The sequence below is a fragment of the Zosterops lateralis genome (genome assembly GCF_965231275.1).
Source record: "Zosterops lateralis genome assembly, chromosome: 4".
In the NCBI taxonomy this organism is placed as follows: domain Eukaryota; kingdom Metazoa; phylum Chordata; class Aves; order Passeriformes; family Zosteropidae; genus Zosterops; species Zosterops lateralis.
In genome coordinates this window covers 14,156,456-14,172,576 of record NC_139765.1, presented here as the reverse complement: position 1 = coordinate 14,172,576, position 16,121 = coordinate 14,156,456, and the positions used below count along the sequence as shown (strand labels likewise).

The window sequence follows — 16,121 nt, the reverse complement described above, 5'->3', positions numbered from 1 at the left end:
ATCATGCTGAGTGTTAGTTTCTGTAGAAACTTAGTTTTTTCTTTGTATAGAAGTATTGGTCCTGGGAGCCCTTAGAAGTACACTTTTAGTGCTAGTAAGTAATGTGAGCTGTCTCAAGCCAAAAGTTAATGAGGACTGAAACTGTAAAACCAGAGTGTTATTGTTACTCCTTCTGATACAGCCAGGATTGTTAAACACCTTGATTTCCACAATGGCAGTGACTGAAATCTTTACCTGCAGAAAAAACAGCTGGTGATCAGGACAGTGAATAAAATCTGCCATTGCCAGAACTCATAGTATTCCACCTAACAGCTGGCTAATAGCACAGTTTGCTTTGTCTAGACAATGGTCTGATTTTTCGAAAGCCAATTATATTCAGTCTTTAGAATAACTACTGCAAATTTTCAAAGAATTGTGTTTGGCTTAAAAGATCTATTTATCTGTACTGCTTCTGCTGTATTTGCTTTGGTCTTGGAAAAAATAATCTACTTTGGAACATATAAGACAACTAAAAAAAACCAAACAAAAACCTGTATACTAAGAGTCTGCTCGTTTGTGGTGCTTTACCCCAAAGTTTATTCCGTGTAAGAAAGTTTTGCTGCAATGAGTGTGAGTAAAGTTCCTGTCCATACCTGGAGAACATGATATCTGTCTGAAAGAAACATTTGCCCATGAATCATACACCTTGGTGGTAAGGTGTATGATGGTAAGTCATAAAGACACAAGTTGGCTTTTTGTTCTGGTTAAGCTAAAAGCCAACAAAACTCTAGAAACTTTGGTCTCCTCAAAGAGGATGTGGGCTGTGGAAATTTTGGTTTAACTTAGCAGCAGTTTCAGCTGAGTATTAATTTGAAGAAGATAATCTTGTGCTTCATTATTAAGTTGATTTCTAGTTACAAATGTTTTTTTTACTTTTTTACAAAAGGTCTTTGAATTACTCTGTTTCTGTTCTGGCTCAGTAAAAATTATCCTGTGCTCAACCAGCCCTTGTAGAAAGGATTTTAAATTCCATTGTGATATGGTTGCTGAGCAGAGCTGTTCCCATGTGTTAAAGCATTGCATCTCTTGAAGAAGAGCATTCAAAGTGTATTTGCCACGTCAGTTGTCCTAGAGGTAATGTCAGAACTGGTTGTTCAGATGAGGTTGGTCCTTGAGAGGAACCATTTTGCTTCCAAGTCTCTTCATACTCAGCCCAAGTCTGCTGGGAGTGGGGAGAAGAAAAATCTGTGAGCTGTGCAGTGCACTACTGCAATTGAGTTGATCATATTGCAAAGACTGCTGGACAGCTGTGCCTGTCATTAAGCACCCCAGGTGATGCTGAACTGTAGTCTTGGGAGGGAGACCAAGCATTAAATGGGACATGGCATGTGAAGGATACCTTTTTCCTTAGGCTTTTGCAGCAGGTTAGAAAAGAGGAATTGATGAGATGCTTTGGGAAAACTCAAAAACACTGTACAACATACCTCTTCTGATGCTACAGGAAGTTATTTTAGACACTGGTTCTGTTAATGCATTTTCTTTGCTATTAAGAAATTCAGTTTGTACAGAACATGAAAGATACTTTGTGTTATACATCCCAGTTCCCTTATGAATGAGGTTTGTAAGTGGAGGTGATCTGTATTGGAACAACTGAAGTATTTGGAGAGTGGGAATTCCTGTGTAGTGCTCATGGTTCTGATGTGACACATTTCCTCCATACAAAAACCTTATATACTCTCAATAGAGGGCCACTGCTATGCCCTGGTAACTTACTGAACATTTTCAGTAACATTGCCATTATTTTTCTGTTGCCTCTAATCTCCAAGTATTTTGAATGGTATAAAATGTCAGCTATCAAACTCCAGTAATATTAGCTATGATTAAAGGAATGTCTTCACTAATCCTTTTATTACACATTTCATTAGACAACAAAATACTTGTGTCAATACTCTTAAAATACTTAAATTCTTTTCCCCTTGACTGAGGCATTCAGCCATTTCTGGTTTGTTTGTTTGTTTTTCTGCACTGATGTGAACTCTCACTATATTTTGCAGTTCATGACTTGAAAAAAAAGCCGAGTTACTATTCTGTGCTGCAGTGTTGTGGTTCACTGAAAAGGACTAAAAGATTGGGAACAGCACAAAAAAGAAATCACTGATCTGCTGTACATTCTGTGGAGCCTATACCTCCAGTCATTAGCTAAAGCACTAGAGCACAAGTTGTGCTCTTGATACCTTGATATATAATTTGATATCTCGAAGATGTTAACTAATCAGATCAAAATGTACGTAGTGGTAACGAACAGAAAGAAAATTGTATATATAAAATAAAGTATTTTTTAATTAATTAACTATACTAGATTTTTCACTCACCTGCATGAAGGAGTTGAACTGAATAGGTTTAATATCTGAAATACTTAGACTAAGTTGATAGAAATCACTGCAAGTAACAGGGCCAAAATAGGGTTGGTTTCTGACTAGAAGCACCGTTGGGGATTTTTTAGGGAAGAACCTGCTTAGATTTGCACACCTTGTCTACCCTTTATTTCTAACCAATTCATATACTGAACATGATAATTCTGATGAGATTACTATTAACGTCTCAGCATATATAGTGACATATATTTAAATATGTAGTTGTTCCTCTAAGGGTTTTCAAGTGATGCTGTGGTTTGCTCTTTTGGGGTCCTTGGTCAACTTAGGATGATTCAGAACTCCCAGTGCTCTTCTGGAAAAAAGTCATCTTGCTGCGTGCTGTTGTGGGAAGGAGGTAAGACGACCCTCTCTGCTGCCTGGGAGTTGCTTCTCCTATGCAGGAATTCTTTGAAGGGAAAGCCTTTGGATTGTGCTGCTGAATCTAAACTTTTGTTTTGCAAATGTGATGAGGGCCTCAGGGGTGTACTGGTGAGGGAAGGGGGTCAGAGGACTCGCAAGTCAGCAGAGTATTCCGACCCTGTCAGTCCCTGTGGTGCAGAGCATGGAAAGGATGGGACCCTGGAAGACATCCCTGCTTTCCCCTGTGCGGGGGCATAAGATCTGACCAGCCTTACCAGGGTCAGTGGAGAGGACGGCTCCCATCCCCAGGCACTGCCTGCTGAGGACTGCGGCCAGATGGGGAGGGGTTTTTGCTGACTTTTGGTGGCCTCCTCTTGTTTTCTGCATGGATGTCAGGTCTGCAGAGGCCGAGCACATTCCTGTGATAAACATGACAAAAAACCAACCTGGAATTACACAAGCTGTACCTGGAATGGTGTGAGCTTTCTTATAAATGCAACCCCTGAGGTCAGCTTGGGTTTTGAGTATTTTGAGTGCTATTGATATCTTATTTTACAAACCAGTTTTTCACTTACGCTACCAGCATAGTATGAAGTGAACCTCTCCATTTTGCAATTTTGGAAAAGTTCTTTCTAAATCATTGCCATTTTGGTTTAATTCATTCTTCATTTGTTATTTTGAAACTGACTGGGATGTAGCTTGGTCCCATGTTCCAGTCACATAATAATATAGCAGCTTTGCCTGGAAAGCCCTGTTAGTGGCACTGAATCATCAGCATTTCTATTCCTGCAGTAACAGAGTGGAAGGAGGTTGAACCGACACATTTTGCTTTTGTGTAAAAACATCTAAACTAACCATCTCTTGGAGACTTGTTTAAAAACTTTGGCTCCCTCTGCCTGAATTGGTTTATCAGCTGCCAAGAAGGTTGGGCTATAATGGATCCATGTTCTGACTGGTTTTGTGAAGGATCTGAACTGGAGGATATTTACTGACTCTATTTTTTTTTTCTATTTCTTCTGTTTTGTCTTGTATACTGTTGCAACCAAGTTTGATACAAGTTAAAAAACAAAAATCTAGTAACTCTTAAATGGATTATTTCTAAATATTTTTATGTTTTGTAGCTGGAAGCTACAGAATCTCAATGAGCATTTTAGAGATCTATACTGATTTTTACTTAATTCTCCACCTAATTTTTTTGGCTATGCTTTGCAGTGAAGTGCTGAGTCCTTTTCACTGATGTGATTCTCATATGTAAACTAAGACATTTCTGGCCTTCCCTTCTACATTTTTCAAATTCTCCGAATCTTTGGGGATGTTTCTGAGTGCGACTCTTGCAAGCTGATTTTTCTGTCTCCTCAAATACTATTGATATTTTAAGGTGCTAATTAATCACTCACACAGTGTGAGCCCAAAGGTTGGCATACCTGTGAACAGCCAGTAAAACTCAACATCCCAAAGAACTTTCAAATCAACACTGTCAAATCATCATCAAAAACATCAATACCTGGGAAATCAAAAAAAGTATAACAGTAAAATTTAGAAAAAGAGGTTTTTCTGTCATGGAGATGTTATGGCAAGGGACTTTTAGATTGCTTTCAAACATACAACTTGTGTTATTTTTATTTTGCAAAGTATCTTAGAGGTGTGCAAAAGAAAAGATGCATATTCATGTCCATGTGTATGCAGTGCATTAATCCATGCTTTTCCCATAAGTAGAGGTTGACTTCTGAGGTAAATGCTGTTTACACAGGAATGCAGTTGGACACAGGGCCAAGCTGTGCCTCTGGTCCATGGTGTAATCCACTTCTCTCTCTCTCTCTCTCTCTCTCTCTCTCTCTCTCTCTCTCTCTCTCTCTGTGACAGAACCTGAGCAAAATCTAGGTTTGGAAGTCCATGATTTGCACCTCATATATGAAATAAGGGGCAGTGATTATGTAGAAGCAACAAAGGTTAAAAAAGGAAGGGATGCTGAAGATTGTGGGGGAAAATGAACCCTCTGATGTTACTTAGGTCAGCTGCTGAACAATTCTGTGCCAAGTCATCAGAAGGATGTCCTGGACAAAACATTTCTAAAAGGAGCCTTTCTAGTGTAAGATGCTGGGCTTAACAGCTCTGATGTGAGGCATCTTGTGTGTATACAGAAAATGGGCAGGATTAACAACAGTTTCTGCTGGCACACCCTGAAGAAACTGCCTGATGCGTCGTTCTGAAATTTCCCAGTAGGTCAAGTTGGTTTTTGATGGTAAGGCTCTGAGTAAAGGCAGATGTGGTGCCAAGGTTATGTTTCTACTACCTGGCTGGTAGAGTGTGTATAATAAATTAATAGAAATTAATTTATACATGTATTCATATATTTAAAAATCTTAATAAAGAAATCAGAAGGTGTTCTGCAGTGCTATAATGTCATATTCTAATGGCCAGCCAGAAAAGGAGTAGAGGCCATTGCTAGTGACAGTCTTTGCAAAAACTCTTATATTGTTTTCTTTCCTCCCTCTTGTTTCACTTGGCTGTTACTGCTTGTCCGTAGTGACATATCCTTTCTGGGATGGCAGCTGCTGGATGCTGGATGCTCATGCAGTGCCTAACAAAGAGATTTAGTTAGCACCTTGGACTAGGATTAGTTATAATTCAACTCTCTGTAATATTTTTACCCATGCTATTTGAGTAGAATAGAATTTCTCATTCTATCCATTCCATTTCAATCTCAGCAGATGGTAGGGATAACTCCTTCCTCTTTCCCTCTTGCTGTCCCACAGACTCAGCATGGAGAATGCTTCAACAGACACAAATATTTAGGAAGGATGTATTTCCTTGGCTGTGGGTCATACAAGACTGGAAAGCATAGTAAATTAAATTAATTCTTCTGCTCAGAACAAAATGTGTTACTTGTGATTTTTGTGAAAAATACCCCAAATAAGAGGGGTAAGGATGTGTTCATTCCTTTTATACATGTGCAAGCCGTGAGGAATGAAAGCCTTTACATCACTCTCAGAATGCGTGGCTCACTTTACGTTTCCACTTTATGCATTTCTTGAGCATAGAAGAGAAGAATAGTAGAGAGCTGTGTTTTTTTATTCGAAAGCTGTATTTTTATCCTTCAGCTGTTAACGCAGGAAAGTTAATCCAGTATTTCTGACCACCAGGAGGAGCTCATGACACAGCCTGCAGCGTTAGCCTCCTGCCCCCGAGCCTGTCAGGATTTCTCCAAAGAGGGAACTTCAAGTCGGAGCAGTGCAAGGGCAGCCATCCCCTTGATGCTGTCAGTGCTGGCATTTGACGAAGGAATGCACAAAATAAAACTACACCTGGAAAAGGTAAAATGAACCAAACCCGAGGGCACGTGGGACAATGTGCCATGGGCAGATGCTGAGAAGTAAGAGAAAGTGATTTTCCATCGTACTGTGAATGATTTTGTTTATACAGAGAATCCTGGCCTCAAACTTTACTTCCAAAATCTGTCTTTTTCCCCTTGGTAAAAAAATAAGGCAAGGTGGCATAAAGACCATCTGGCAGCCAGAAGAAGCGAGTGTTCCCATGGTACAGTGCTTTTTAAAATTTTAGTAAAGCTTTTTATGGGCAAGTCAGTAGTGCCATTCTCTTCACTAATGTGAATGTTCTCAGTTATCCAGGGGCAGCAGAACAAATTTGTAAGTTAAAGCCTGGTAGTTTTTATTGTGGAAATGGTGCTTGGTTTCACAAAGCACAGAGCTTCACTTTGCAATTGCCTCTTTTCCTCTGTCCATGACAAAGCAGGATAGAGCCACCAGCATTGAAATTGATGAAGAAATTATTTTTAACAACTTTCTACAAAACTGCAGGATTAATGAGAAGAACGCACTGTCTGTCACATCTGTTCTGCTCTCTATTTTTGTACTTGTTTTAAAATTTAGTATTCAACATTGTCTCAAGACTAACCAGTTCCCTTTTCGCTGAGGCGAGAGTCTAATGTCTGTAACCCAGTGACTGTGGGTACCTTTCTTCTTGCTGAAAGAAATTAGTACTGAACAGAGTCTTTTTATCATAGCCACGCTCTTATCAGACCATCTCCCTTTATATTGCTTCCTTCCCCAGCCATTGTGGAAACAGACATCCTGCCCAAGGCACTGAAATCCACAATCTGCTGCTTCTTCTATGGAGCCTCTGGATTTTTGCCAGCAGCCCCTTGAGGTGGTCCCAGATGCAATTGCTTTTTCTGTGCTACGCTGAAAATATCCGGTAAAAACAAAGGACTGCGCTCACCCCAGTTACCGCTTTGGAGGCCAGCACTTCCTCTGCTCTCAGGGATGTACAGTGGGAGATGTTAGGCATGTAGTACCCCAGAGGAACCATGACTAAAATGGCAGGGTCACTGTCAAAGGGATATTCCTACAATAGAATAAAGCCAATCTTTTTATTGCATCTCTCAGCTGGTCCTCGAGTTTACCTCCAGTTCCCATGAACTCAAGAGATGTGTTTGGGGTGTCTTTCCCACATCATTCTTCTGCAGGGGAAATACAAATTCCTTGCACCTATGTTGTGTGTGAAAGGAGATTAGGTTTTAATACTGCTTTCCTTCAGTGGGAAAAAAAAATAGGCAAACAATTCTATTTTTATTTCAAAGTAACTTAGGCTTAAAATAGCTACTGCCTTAAAATAAAACCAAAACATTTTTTCGATTCAATAGCTTTCTTGGGGGAGAAGGCTAGGGGTGAAAGGAGGGAAGTGAAAATAACAACTCGTGACAGTTTTTGTGGCTTGGATGTGTGGGGGGTTTTGACTATTCTAAAAGGCTTGGAGTTTTCAGTAGCCCTGTCTATCAGAAAACCAACATTTTAGTCCTGACTGTTGTGTCAGTGGCTGAAGATACCCATGTGAAGGCAGAGCAAATGCATCTTCCTGCTGGGTTTCCTTCTGTAATGTGTAACCTTTTATTTTTCACTTGGTTCTTTGATCTTCCCTGCAGCTTCCCTGCTCCAGGTTGCCTGACAGAGTTCCTCATGCCTACTTTGCTCCATAAGTGTTTGTGCATGCAGTAAAACATTCAGAAGGATTTTAAACTCATCATCAATTTTTAGGCATTCATTCCTTGAGGAAGCACGGATGAGAACCTTTTCTGCAGGTTTGTGGTTGTTGGTTAAAGTGAGTGTTGAGTGTCAAAAGAAAGAAAAATTTCAAATATCTCTTTACTGGGATCCATCTTGCAATCTATTTGTCACTAAAATGAAAAGATTAGAGGCAATTCAAAAGAAGAGGAAAAGAAATTATTCCCAGCAAAATCTACATATGCCATACCTCAACAGTTCTAGAAAGCTATGTGCTGTTCAGCTGGACTGAGGAATTGTTACCCCTGAAGGCAGTTTATTACTACTTTAAACTATGAAAACCTCTGCTCTGCAACTTGTTTTCCTAACTGAAAGGACTTGAAGAAAGTTGGTGTTGCACTTGCCCCTTCGATTTTGCAGTGTCTCTTGGAAGAATGTTTATATAGACCCTGGAATTACTACAGTTTTTCAGGACTGCAACTTACTGAATTAGTCTTGCTCGTGTCTCCTCACCCATCTGCAGATAAACCCAGCTTTCTGAGATCCAGTTGTGGCTGTCCTTGGGGCCATGTGCTTAGTTTGTCATACTGGGGATGTGAGGGGGCATGTCCAATATGGCCTTCAGGTTTATTTCCAGAAACAGAAGTGTATCTCTGTGGCATCTGTTCTGTTAAATATTGACTTTCTATCAGCAGCATTAGATGTAAAGAACTTCCCTGGAAAAAATCAGCTCACGGGGATTTGCATGGCATTTCTATGACTGGAGCACAATTTTTTAGTTTGGTGTTTTTGTTTTGTTTTGGGTTTTTTTGTTTGGTTGGTTGGCTTTTTTTTAAGTTTGGACAGAGAGGTGTTTTGAAGCATCTTTTCATGTTGTGAAAAGGAACATCAAAAAGCACAAAGCACAGGGGCAAGATTGATAAAGCAGAGCACCTTAGTGACTGAAGGTCTGAGATACATTTTAAACAATGCCTGCCTACTTGTTGTTACTTTTCAGAAAATGCCCTGACCATGCAGACTTACAGATGGGTTTTTCTTAATGCTGTGTGCAATGCCAGCTCCAGCCAGAAACACTGCACCCTCTGTAAGCTAACAGCCAAATAAAGGGCCAGAGGTGGGTTGTGAAAAGTCAGAGAGCTTGAGCCCAAAGCGTGATGAAGACTTCTACATGAGAGGAAAATGCAAGAACTAACTGTGATGGTCCATGAAAAACTGGTGATTACACATAATGGATGTGCAGCCAAGGAGGAGATAAGTACATTTGTGCATTTGCAAGCACAGCCGCAACACAATGCCAGTCTACAATTGTTGCATGTGGCACAGTCTCAACTCTTTTGCATCAGAAGGAACACTGTAAAATGCTGTTAGGTGAGATCTGTACCTGTTCCCCTACCTATGTTGTGAGCTGACTGCTAGTCAAGGAGACCTCATGTCAACTGATGGGAAGGGTGCATTTCAAAGGGCTGATGCACCACTTGGTACCCATTTATTCCTGAACACTTCTGCCAAGGTTTTTATGAGGAAACCGAATGTTTGGTGGGAGCTCTTGCCCCATCTTTCACACACATGTGTTACCCAAAGCAAAGGAGAGACATGGAGGCAATGCTGTGCTAAAGTCACCAAAAGAAGCTGACTGCAGAGCAGGGACCTGTGCTGCACCCCCGGGTCCCCAGCCTGGCAGCCTGAGAGTTGGCTGTAGTTATTTTATTTCCAGGAAAGAGGCTGATGCTATTGACCCTGTGTATTATTTGCCTAATGAAATACGGGGAACTGAGAGGTGGGGGCTAGATGTGAGCATTTGCAGCTTGCTGTTTTTCCTTCCTCTCCTTCCCTTAGCGTGTTTTGCAAGAATGCCTCGGTGCTGCCAGAACACGAGTGCTGATGGCTGGTAGAAACATCCCTGCTCCAAAGGTGTCATGTCCTGGAATTCTCTACATTGCTGCCTGCAGCCCTTACAGATACAAACTACATGGCTGGAGACATCTTGCCTGGTGGAGAAGCCCCAGTCTTGGTACTCCAAAGATCTTGCAGATCATGCTTTGCCAGATGCCCGCAGCCCTTAATGGTTTTAGAGAGCCCCTCATATCTGGGGCCCTGCCTGTGAGACTGAGCCCAGCTGTCACCCTGTCTTTGTGGCCCAAGTAGGGCAGGGATGCTGCAGGGATTTGGCTGTGAGAGCAGTCTGGCCTTAGCCAGACTGCTGCTGCTGGACCAGGTGGGCTTTACCGGGCTGCTCCTTCCAGCAGCTATTGCCACTGAAAGCAGAGGGGAAAGCAGGTCATGTATCAAGCTGATTTCTGGATGGTGTGGCATCTTTGCCTGTTAGAGAGCCCAAATGGATTTGCAGATCCCAAAGAGAATGCCATCTGCCTCATTACTGAGCTGCATTCTGTTCCTACTCTACCCCCCATTTATATTCCCCAACAGGGATTTATTGTTCCTTTTCAATTTGATGTTTTAATCTCTAATTCCCCCATCTTCCTGGGGTTTCCCCTGTTGATTCCCTTTCTAGAGATGCTGCTTTTACTTGTGTCTTCCCTGCCTTTCCCAGTTGAAGTGAGACACTTGAGAGGGAGTATCTCCCTCAGAAGCAGCTTTACCTACCCACCCCTGCTATCTACCAAAAGAGAGGAACTGTTCTGGAAACACAGCAAACGAAAATCCTGTCACAAAGATGCACAAAGGTCCTGCCCTTCCCACAGCATTCCTGTGGGACATTAAACACCTGAGCTGGCATGCATGGGCTCTGGGCTTTTCAGGGGACACCAAAACCTGGGTGGGGGGGCGGCATTGCATCTGTGCTTGCCCCGAGTTCTTTTTAAGACAACTTGCTCTGGAGCAAAATAAGGAAGGAGAATGTACACATATGCATTGCTGCAGCATGCACAGAGCTTGGCCAAGGTCTATTCTGCCTCCATGCTCAACAACTTCTTGCTCTGAAGAATCTACAGCAAAGCAGGAAGAAAAATGGCCCTAGCTGCTCGCTTTGCAGAAATAAACAGTTGGTGGCAGCTGAAAATGAGGCTTTTAGTGACAAGGCTGTCTTTCCCTACAGGTGGAAGCTGTTTGGGAGGAAGAACCAAGGCATTTTGCATTTGAAGAGCTTCCAGAAAAGCCTGACACTTACATATTTCAGAACATGTACTCTTAGATGAATAACCAAAATATTTAAGGCTAAGGCAGCCAGTGATGTGGCACAGCAGGGACATAGTGTTCGCACTCAAGTGCCAAATCTACACCCCTCCTCTGTGTTCCAACATCTACGGCGTGTGCTGTACAACAAGTCCTTTCTGTCCCAGAAAAGGACATGTTTCCTGTGGTTTGTCCTGCAGTGCCTGTTTCTGAGGAGGGGAGCCTGCGGTGCTGCCTGGGCTGGAAGCGAGCGAGGGGCAGCGACAGGCCCGTGTCCCCTGCCATTGTCCGTGGGGGCTGCGCGCCCCATGCCAGCCCTCGTGCAGCTGCAGGGCTCTGTACCAGCAGCGGGGTCTCTGCCTGTGCTGCAGAGAGCCTGATTCAGCAGCAAATCCCTCGAGTTGTCTCCAAGGCCTCCTGGAGTAACCATCTGCAGGCATCCCGCTTGGGTGGGAGCAGTCGCTGCCGGAAGTCACTGCTGGCTCACGCTGTCTTCACATGGCATGGGGACAGGGCATGCCCAAGGGCTTCACCTCGAGGATCCCAAGCCTCTCACTTCTTGAGGGTGTGATCAAAGTGCAAGGGTTTGTGTTTTCTTTCCTTCCTTACCCTGGAGGTCTTTACCTGAAGCTTGCTGAAACCTGTGGAAAGACTAGTTAGCTTTCCCACGTCTTAGGACTGAAATTATGGTTTGCTTCTCCATCAGAGGAATGTCTGTAGCATTCTGCTAGCATCTTCTTAAATTTCTCAGGATAAAACAAAAAGAGTGTAGGGGAGGAAGGGGAAAAACCCAAGAATCCTTTTCCTTCACCTTTCCTTCACCTAAAAGAGTGCTAGGTGGCTGGGGAGGGATGAAAGAGTTACAGGGATTCTCAGAACATAGTGATTTGATATCCTCTGTACCTGCTGCTGAGTACCTGCTCTGTACCTGTCAAGTAGAAACAGTTGGATGCATGTGGGATAATCTCTTAATATGGCTCTTACTGTCTTGTCTCCACTGATATGCAGGATACGTTACATCTTCTTTCTGGATGTGCTCTATGAAAGTACAGCAAGAGGCTAGATGTGTTTTGCATGTGAGTACAGTTGTATAATGCATGACCCATTGAGTTGGGGCTTGTATCTGAGCTGTTTGATCTGGAATGGTAACTTTTCCCCAGCTTTTTTCACCAAACTGGTATTAGGATGCCTGTTGGGGGCAGCCAAAGACACACTGGGAAAGGAGAAGGTGATGGTTTGACAACCTTGGCCATTTTGGTGAGTCCAGGGAGCAACACTGACCATCACCCCCCTCTTTGTTGGTCCCTGAATCTCCCCAGAGCTCAGCACCAAAGGGCCAGGTCAGCTGTTATCAGAGGCTGCAGTGGGGTGGAAAGTGGCTGGCGGGGACTGGCAGCTCCTGGTAGTGGTGGTGAAGTGTGGGGGTGCTCAGCATCTGCTGATTGAAAGCAAACACTCCTGGTGGCCCAGAGGTCCAATTCTGAACAGGGCTGAGGAGTATTCCTGCCATCTAGTTAACTCATCCCAGCTGATTATGTTTCAGTCCCAAGCTTTGACAAGTGTGGAAGCCCAGACTGTGGCCAGAGCCCTTGAGCCCCTGAGTATTGCCACACAAACCCATCTTTGTGTGGCAATAGAGGCCCACGTGCTTCGCCAGCACTGTGGCAGGGAACAAGGGCTTGGCCCCAGCTGTGTAGCTGCTCCCCTTGGCAGTGTTTTTCCATCTCTGGAAGGAGTGCCTCATCTGGTGCAGACTGTGCTGGTCCCAGTAACATGTGGAGGCTGTTACGTGCTTACATACCTCACAGCATGCTAGTTTATTTTCTTTCTCCTTAGATGTTTTGTAATGTCTTAATTCAATTACTAGAATTTTTCATAGTTACATTTCAGCAGCTGCATCAGTCTGGAATTTGTACAGATGTCCTGAATTTTGCAATGTTCTCACTTGCATGAGGTACCTCTCACAAAGCACTGATGCCAAGGGGAGGGTATCCCATGAGGCAGCCAGCACTGCTTACAGTGCTGCAGCCCTTGCCAGAGCAATGATCTTCCTCAGGCAAGCGGTCTCCTTGTCCCACCTCACTCTGGTGAGCAATAGCTGCCCTCAACAGTCCCCTTGTTCTCCTTGTCTCACATGGCAAGTCAGCTGGGGACAGAAACAAGCAGAGGTTTGAATCACTGGTGCATGCACAGCAAGGACTCCCAAGATGGAGCCATGTGGTGATGCCATGAGCTAGAGATACACTGGCTGCTATTGTTTTAAGGCATCCAGAAGGGGAGCTGAATTCAGATCTTCCATATTCAGGATGGTGACTCCTTGGTACTGGCCACAGAGACCCCAAATCCAAGTGCCTCACAGGGCTACAGCCAAGTCCTGTAAAGGAAACACCTCCTTTCTTCTCTCCATGCATCTGTGATGGGCTACAGTGACAAAGGAAAGTAAACACATGGTATTTCTTGTTTTGTGCAGCCCGCAGTAGAGCCTTGCTGGGCTGCCCTGGCTCAGTGCTATACACAAGAGAAACCTCGTCCTGAGACAGCCCACAGGGCTCTGGTTTGCCTGTGAAGCAGGGGATGTAGTGACCTCTGTCTCAACATGAGTAATCACAGTTGTAGTTCCTGCCCCTCCACTGATGCAGGTCTTTATTAGACCTGACTGGGTCCATAATCTCTGCTGGCTGCAGGTTCTCCCAGCTGCTGGCATGCTGTGTGAAAGTACTGATTTTACTTCTTTCTATTCATGTTGACCTTACCTGCCGTGAATGATGCAATCATGCGGACAAGGTCATAGGGAGGCTCAAAGTCCAGGATGGGAAAAGGAGGAAAAAAAAAAAAAAAGCTAAAAATAGAGTTTCTAAGGCTGGAGGTCATTTCAGTGTGGGGCTCAGGGAACATCATAGACATGCTGGAGGGGAATCTCCACTTGGTGCCTTTCATTTCCTGTAGCTCTCTGCACTTAAGCAGTCACAACTTGCAGCAGTTTTGAGTCCACAGACTTCAGGGAAATCCAAAAAGAAGTGAGTGGGAGCTGGTGGAGCCCTGGCTGCTGGAGAGAGAGGGCTGGCAAAGACCATCACAAAAGGCTGCTATGAGCTGATCTGTGAGGGTGAGCTCCTGGAAGCCTCTGGAGTGATAGATCACATGGCTGTGGATAAGGAGCACAAGCAGTGGTTGGGATGTTCTGAGTGGCCTTTGTGAGAAGCTTCTCCACAAGACAGTGATGTGGCTCTGGAGCAGGTTACCAAGAGAGGTCAGGGACTCTGGAGAGGGTTTAAGACTTGGCTAGACAAAGCAAGGGATGATCTGAGCTAGTGTTAGCAACAATCCTGCTTCGTATGGGAGACAGGGCCAGAGGCACCCAGAGATCCCTCCCAGAAGACGCTTCCATGACTGCACTTCAATTAAAATTGAATAAACATAGCCTTGTGTTGACTTAACCTTCCCAGTGAACGTGTTGATCTGGTTTTGTTGACATGCTTTTTCCTAGAATCTGATTCTCACTAAATACAAGTGAAAATGGAGGTGGCTTGTATGTTATGTGAAAAAACTCCCCATGAATTATTAGGTGTTTGGTTGGTTTGTGGTGCCATCCCTCTGGCTCTGGGAACCTGGCAGGCACTGCACTGCTTGAGATGATATGGTGCCATATTATATAAAAAGGCATATGCTGTCTTTTTACAAGTCAGTGACCCAGGACAGACCAGGACGTGAGTTCCTGTGCTGTCTCATGGTGGGTCAGGCAGAGGTCAGAGAAAACCCTTCTTGTTCCCCTTCCTTCCATCAGAGGCCTGGAAAATGGTAAGGAATTAATCTGAAACTCTGTGTAGTAAAATATAAATCCCCATTGCCTGAAAATTGCTGGATAAGAGCCAAAAAGGCCTAACAAGGAAACATGTTCCTTCCAGCATAATTATATTTTTGGCTTATATTTTATTAAATGAGTAACAGCTGAGCAGAAAGGCCAAAAGGAGAGACTCCCCCCACCCAGAGGTATGTTCAAGGCAGAGGCTGGGCTGTGTGTGAGTTGGGTGCCAGAGTGGGTGAGTTAGCATAAAACACTGAGGTTTAACTGTGGATTAGACCATGAGTAGCAATCAAAGTGAGTGACTGGTGCAGGTGTAAAGGGTTGTTGTTCTTTAATGTTTAAATTTTCTTTTGAATTCCTTGAAGGTGGGAAGAGAAGGAACAAACCCAGGCTCTGAGGTCGAGTCTGAGGGGAACTAGAGGCCTGAGGTGATTAATCATCAGCCCTGCAGTGAGTTGAAGGGGGAAACTAATGTAATATATGAAGCAATATGGAAAGAGGAATTTTATTACTTCAGTCAGCTCTCAAAGGATTCTATTCCAGATGGTTAAAGCAGGGTAGATCAGGAGCCTCCATTGATGGGGCCCACCATCTAACAACAGCAACAGCAGCAGAGGGTTTCTTCTGACTCTAGTAGGAGTTTCACCAGGAGAGAGCTGTCTCTATAGCAGGATAAAGTAGCTGGTATTAGTGAGAAATTACCTCTTTGTGAGCAAAGCTGGTGATGAGCCTGGCCATTTTGGCATTTTCTCCCATTCAGGAAATGTGTCTTTTTCTTGCAGAATATTTATGGAGAGACTTAGGGATTAGTCTGCAGCTCTAAAGCACTACCTGGTTCTGGATGCTGTTGCTATTGGCCTATTGCTGATGGGAATACTGGCTTTGATAAACACCCCACCATAGCAGCCCTGCAGAGCAATAGCCCCAGGGGTGAGTAACATCCCCCACAGAGCAGCCTGAGTCTCTCAAACTTGTTTTTCCCAAGTCACCAGGCAGTGGTTGGGAGGCAGTGTCCTTTATAGCCCTCAGCCAAGGTCTAAGGTAAAACAAAGGCCTGGTTCATGGAGGAATTTTCCCTGCTGGAGCAAGAGCTGTTGAGCATTGGCACTGCCCAACTCCAGGTCCAAGGCAGACAAACTCTGAGACCTCAGCACTGATGTAGTGCCACAAGCCATTAGAATGAGGGGGGATATTTCTCTCTCTCTCTCTCTCTCTCTCTCTCTCTCTCTCTCTCTCTCTCTCTCTCTCTCTATATATATATATATATATATATATATATATTAATTTGAAGTGCTTGAGAAGAATTCTCATTTGGGGAAAGTTTGGCTGTACTTTGCTACATTAGACTTCTCTGTTGGGTGTCTTCTGCTAGAAACCTTTAGATTTATTTTTGTTTGTGTTCTGTCTTAC

The 16,121-nt window shown here is 43.7% G+C and overlaps 1 protein-coding gene across 1 annotated transcript in view; it reads left to right on the top strand.

Moving 5' to 3' along the window:
• The first annotated feature begins 2,643 nt into the window (after window positions 1-2,643).
• Window positions 2,644-16,121, top strand: part of LOC310908641 (cystine/glutamate transporter-like) — a 33,303-nt gene continuing 19,825 nt past the window's right edge. Inside the window, exons 1-6 of the mRNA XM_083859874.1 lie at window positions 2,644-2,748; window positions 5,897-6,067; window positions 6,825-6,968; window positions 7,696-7,851; window positions 8,772-9,142; window positions 11,915-15,641. The gene's annotated coding sequence lies outside the window, so the exon portion shown is untranslated. The remainder of the gene's footprint in view (window positions 2,749-5,896; window positions 6,068-6,824; window positions 6,969-7,695; window positions 7,852-8,771; window positions 9,143-11,914; window positions 15,642-16,121) is intronic.